Source organism: Electrophorus electricus, chromosome 5 (genome assembly GCF_041902795.1).
Source record: "Electrophorus electricus isolate QZ-2024a chromosome 5, ASM4190279v1, whole genome shotgun sequence".
NCBI classification, from domain to species: domain Eukaryota; kingdom Metazoa; phylum Chordata; class Actinopteri; order Gymnotiformes; family Gymnotidae; genus Electrophorus; species Electrophorus electricus.
The window spans coordinates 25,552,689-25,558,506 of record NC_137501.1 but is presented as its reverse complement, the minus strand read 5'-3'; the positions used below and the strand labels follow the sequence as shown (position 1 = coordinate 25,558,506).

At 45.0% G+C, this 5,818-nt stretch overlaps 1 pseudogene; it reads right to left on the bottom strand.

Moving 5' to 3' along the window:
* Positions 1-69: 69 nt before the first annotated feature.
* On the bottom strand, positions 70-1,356 carry LOC118241964 (uncharacterized; annotated as a pseudogene).
* Positions 1,357-5,818: the final 4,462 nt, after the last annotated feature.

The following is a 5,818-nucleotide window of genomic DNA, read 5'->3' as shown; positions in this document are numbered from 1 at the left end:
GTCATCTTCTGGGGCCAGTGGAGATCATCCCCTCGTCCACGGCCCCTCTTGTCAGGCTGCCTCTTTCCCTCAGGGTGCATCTGCGGGGACTGGTGGCAGGGACCCTCCTACGTGTGACCTCGGCCCCCTCCTCCGAATGGTTGCGCCCGGTGCCCCCTGCAGCGAAGATGTCACCAGCCTCAACATTACATGCAGGGGCATCATCACATGCTTCCCCACCAGCAGGTTACGGGAGGTCCAAAGGGTGGCTTTCGCACTGTTAAGGGTGAGCCAGAGTGCTTCAAATGCCTTTTGCTGGTAACTTCTCCACACCCTGTTTACTGCTAGCCAGTAAACTTGTGGGTGGACCTCCCCTGCTGGCAGGCTCAGCCATTGCAAGAGGCCGATCGCGGCCCAAAGGTCCCTTGCCACACTGCACTCCCAGAACACGTCTCACCGTTTCCGATTCGCCACACCCCAACCATGGACACGTCGCCACCGTTGCCATGCCCTGGGAGCGCATCACAGCCCTGACAGGGAGAATTTCGTGTTCCGCCATCCATGAAAGGTCCTTGTCTTTGTTTCGGAGGGTCGGGGGGGCCGTGTTCCTCCACACAATCCGAGCCTCCCCCCTCGTGAGCCCAGGTATTGGGCTCACTTCTCCCAGTCCTGTACACAAAAGACAAGCATCTTTGCATTAGTTAAAACTCTGTCTCCTCTTTCCAGGTTATATTTCTTTAAAAACTTTCCGATAAAATCATATTCCTTTGGCAATGTAAAAGACACTGGTGTCTGTAGGTCCACTCTTAAAACCCCCAAAGTTCTCAGGTAGGAACCATCCAGAACTGCCACATTGTCTCTGCCTTATTTGTGGATGGGGTCATGGTGTACTTCATATGCAGGGCCACGAACTTGCTCCCTAAAAACAAGTAAGGCCTTTCCTTCCATTCTCCAGCATCTTCAGCACCTCGATTTTTACTCGTTCCAACTTGGAGCCCCACAGGAAGTAAAACACTGCTCTGTTCAGCTCTAAAAGAAAGTGTCTTGGAGGACTAAAAACAGAACATAGCAATAAAAACAGGGGTAAAACAAATGCTTTTATTGCTCATAAAACGTCCATACATAAAACCGTCACATCATCCATGTATAAGGAACAGGTTGCCATCAATCCTTGTGGCAGGTCCAGTCCTTTGATCCACTGATCCCCTCTCAAGAGGCAAGAGCCAAAGGCTCGATACATGCCACAAACAGGAGGGGACATAACGGGCACCCCTGCCGTATTCCAGAGCGATTATGGTGCCTGTTCACCATAATCCTGCTGGTGATGTCCGTATACAGCAGACCCACCCACTCTATGAACCTCCTAGGGAACCCCATTTTTCTGCAGTACCTGGAACAGGTACTGGTGCGAGACCCGATTAAAAGCCTTTTCAAAGTCTAAATTTAAGACCAACAAACCGAATGTCCATCTTGTCCCCTTTTTTTATGCAGCAAAGTCACTATCCCTGTCCATGGGGAGTCCATCTTCTCCAGGGTACTTACCCTGTTTAAACCTTTCAGACATTTAAAAATTTCTAAGACTGTGAACTCTTATTAAAGCCTCTGGATTCTTCACCCTATGCTCTAAAAATGTTAGGACTTCCTCCGTAACCTGGTCACGCACACTTTTCGTGTCATACAACTGTTTCTTCCTTGTGTTCTACCTTCCCCCTTATTTTATTTCTGTAAGCCCACCCCCCTCTTGACACCATTTTCTTGACACCAAAGTAACGTGTGCACTTCTCCCCTTCCTCTATCTCCTCCTTGCTTTTTAAAAAATAAAAAATAAATCACCCATCTGCTTATCAATTCCATCTGGTCAGCCCTTTCCTTTTTTACTTTTTTAATTTCCTTGTTAAAATCCAATCCGAGTTACCAAATTAAAATACCTCTGTAAATGGTTTTGCAGCCCCACCATGTGTCTTTTCTGTTTTTCTCTTTTCTTTTCCAACTTAAAAAAACAAACAAAAAAACCCAAAACAAAACGTCTTGGTCCTCCCCTTCACTGTCTCCAACCACTGTGCTCGTGTGTTGTAAAAGTCCCAGAGGGTCTGCCCGAAGCTGTACTGCTCTCTGCAGGCCCTCACTATTTCTTCATCCTGTAACAGGGAGTAGTTCAGCTTCCACAGTTCTCGCTCTTGCGGTCACATTAGTGGAAAAAGACAAGGTGCACAATAACGTACGGTGATGCGAAAAGAACATAGGCCTCACTGTAGCATCAGGAGAGCACTCTCTTGTAAAAAGATATGGGAGGCCCGGGTTCAGTCACCACTAAACCATGTGAAACCCTCCTCCTTCGGATGCACTTTCCTAGAACAGTCCTTCTAATTTAAAATCACTTACTACAGCCTGCAACTTTGACGGTGATTTGTCTCATTTAAAATCGTCTCCCACATTTTTTTTTCTGTCAGTTTTTGATAAAACACAATTCAAATCTCCTCCCACCCCCTGGGGGCCTCTTCCTAGCATGTGGGGCTGCAACTCCTCCAACAAATCAAACCTTTCTTTTATCGTTAAAGCCATAAACATTTCACATTTTAAAATCTTATCCTAAAAAGGTTAGCTGTAGTAAAAGGGCTTGCCCATCCACTGTGGCGCCCTTCACCTGAATGTGGAGATTTGTTATTGGCATGGCAACCCCATCTGCCCGACTGTAGTGCGACCCAACAGTCCACCGCTGCTCCCACTCCCTTTTAATGGCAAAAAGGGTACTGCACGCTCCTGCAACAAGAACACATCGGACCGCACGTCCTTCAAGAAGGTTAAAACACTGTGTGCTCTATTTTGTGCCTTCACACTCCTCATATTTATGGTGGAAATTGTAAGAGACATAAATACTATATAAGAAAGAAGAAGGAGGCATGTCTTAAAACCATTTAAAAAACTACATATCCGGAGGCGACATTATTACTTATGACACCTCCTCCTCTTTAATCTCCACCATTCTGAAGGTTTGAGGTTGGCTGGTAACTCCCACCTCTGGACCAGCAGAGACTTGCTGAGCCTTGCTGAGCCCTCTTGCTGAGCCTTTGGTGTTGATGCTCTTAACTCAGTCCTTAAGAAAGGAACCTCATTCGGTGTTTCATTAAGCCATACGCGGTCCAAACTTTCCAGTGAAGAGCTGTCCCCAGACTGTCTTGCCTGCTCTCCCCCCCTCCCCCACCAAAACAGACGGAGGGGACTCTGCAGACCTCTTTGAGGTTTGAGCTTTTGGGAGTGAGTGATTCCTCACTTCCTCCAGAAGGCCTACTTACCCCTGGTCCTACTTCCACAGTAGAGACCCTCTCTTTCCTCTTCATCTTCATTATGTTGCCTTTGCAGATGTACCTGAACAAGTGAATCTTAAATTCTGTGGAGAAACTGTTTGAACATTTTCTTCCCCGTCACTTCCCTCCTTGGTTTCCCGCCAAAAACTCAGGCTCCACCCATCCCCCCCCTTCCTTCCTTCTCATTCCCTCTATCCTCCATTTAGTCTCCCCTGGTGGTCATTTTCTCCTCTGGGCAACCGGCCATCCTCGTTGCCTTTACTTTGTTGGCAAAGGACTTTGGGCAATCCCTGTAGAGGTGGTTTGCATACCCACTGAGGTTGCACTGTCTGCCATTGGGACACTGCTCGAACGTGTTCCCAATTTCTCTACACTTCCTGCATATAACCGTCGTGCAGGCTTCTACCAAATGGGCGAGCTCCCCACATGCCTCTGATTTCTCTCAAGATTATCATTTGCGGCAAGTGCTTTAGACCTTTATAACAACTTGGGTCCAGCCACTGCTGGATCGGCACCGTCCATACACAGTTCCAAATTCCATCTTCATCAGCTACCTTCATTGGTAGTCCTTTCATGGTACAAACAACCATGCACAGATATCCTCTCCACATACTGTCTCATTGAACATTCTTACTACAGCTGTCTTCCTCGCAGTTTCGCTCAACTTCTCCACCTCAAACATTTCAAATCGCTCTTTTACTGTTGCAAACCAATTCCAGAATTCCATTAAAAACATTGCAGACTTATGAAGCCCTTATTCTGTGGCAATGCACAAACACAGTTCAATTGGTCTGGACTAAAACCCAAACTACCTTGAAGTAGTTTTCTGGAAAAATCCAGTCTGGGTATATGTAACAAGTTCCCATCCCTTCCCGCTTTAAAATTGAAATGGACACTGTGGTACCACCTCATGCCGGCTCGTGCCGCTGACATGGCGGAGGCACCTACAGCCTAAAACTACCTAAAAGACACTTAAACTTTACACACAAAAAGATTCAACATGACTCATCTTTCCTGAGAAAATGTCCTCTACTCTTCCTCCACACCAAGACCCACCAAAAGAAGAAAAAACCCCACAAAATTTACCCAATCCAATTTTTCCACACCAAACTCTCCTTGTTTCCTCAAGCTACATCTCTCTGATATGTTTTAACTGTAGCCACCAAACAGGTAACCGTCTACACACAGAGAGTCGTTTGCAACTCTACCTCCTGATCTTAGCCAAAAGGCCGAGAAGCGATCTTTACAGATATCTGAGAAACAATCTATCAGTTACAAAACAGACAAATATGCATCATGAAAACATCATTATGTAGTCTAAAATGCAAACAGTACATGCTGATGGTGCAACATTAGAATACTCACGTTACAAACATTTCTTCAAAATGATAATCTGAAATGCAGACTGTCCCCTTTGGGCCTATTACTGCCAACCCGTGAACTGAAAGACAAGGGTGACTTTGTGAAGGAATTGCACTGAACCATTTCACTGCGAGTTATACTGTGTATGTGACAAATAAACCAAACTTGAACTTGAACTTGAATTTAAGCTTTCTGACCATCTGAAAGAAGACGAGACACGTTTATGGCAAATCCCTCATCCAGTCTTGTTTTCAGAACACGGTACAGGTTTCACAATCCTCAGAATGCGTATTGTGGTATCTTGAATAAATGTAACATGTTCAAAGTAGGAGCAAGACACGGCTGGAAAGAAACAAGGAACAATAATATAATTTAATAATAAAAGAAATAACAGAAAGTAACACTCAGAAGTTTGTGAGTTGTAATAAGCTTGCAAGTTTCTCAGATGTATGGTATCAGGGACCATCATTGCAAAGTCCTGAACCTGTGCACCTGTGGGGTATAAATAAGGCAGCAGAAATAGGTTCCAGGTGTGTGCAATGATTAGTAAATGGGAGACTGTGCTAGAGAGCTGATTGATGCCCTGGCTGGGTACCGACCTGGGCGTGACAAAAGGTATGCAGTGACTATAAGAGTAAGATATGCATTCTCACACTGTAATTATATCTCAGTGAATGTTATTATTCATTTCACATTATAATTTTATTCTGCACGAGGAATTTGATGAAGTTGCATCTATGTGGAAGTGTGATAGAATATGAACATTCCACAAATTTTTATACAATTCTTAGCTGAACAGATGAGATCCACAACATTGCCATGTGTGCAGGTCTTTCCCTCTCTGAGTCAGGTGCTACAGTTAGGGATTTAAGGAGTTCTTTGTCCTCTTACACTGGAACTTTGGTCCCAAGAGTGTTGGTCTAAAAGGTGCCCTTTGTAGAGTTGTTGGTATCCTTTAACCCAGCTCCATACAGGCTACCTCTGTATCTTACCAAAGTCGGTTTCACACACTGTAGTCCAGGACTGGTGAGAGTTCACCTTTATTCTCCCAGAGTAAAGTCCAGTTCTATCCACAAGTCTCACAGAGTCTGACATTACACAACAAATTAAATATACACTATACAATGCAGCGATGACGAAATTACTAAAAAATATTGATCAGAGTACTCACT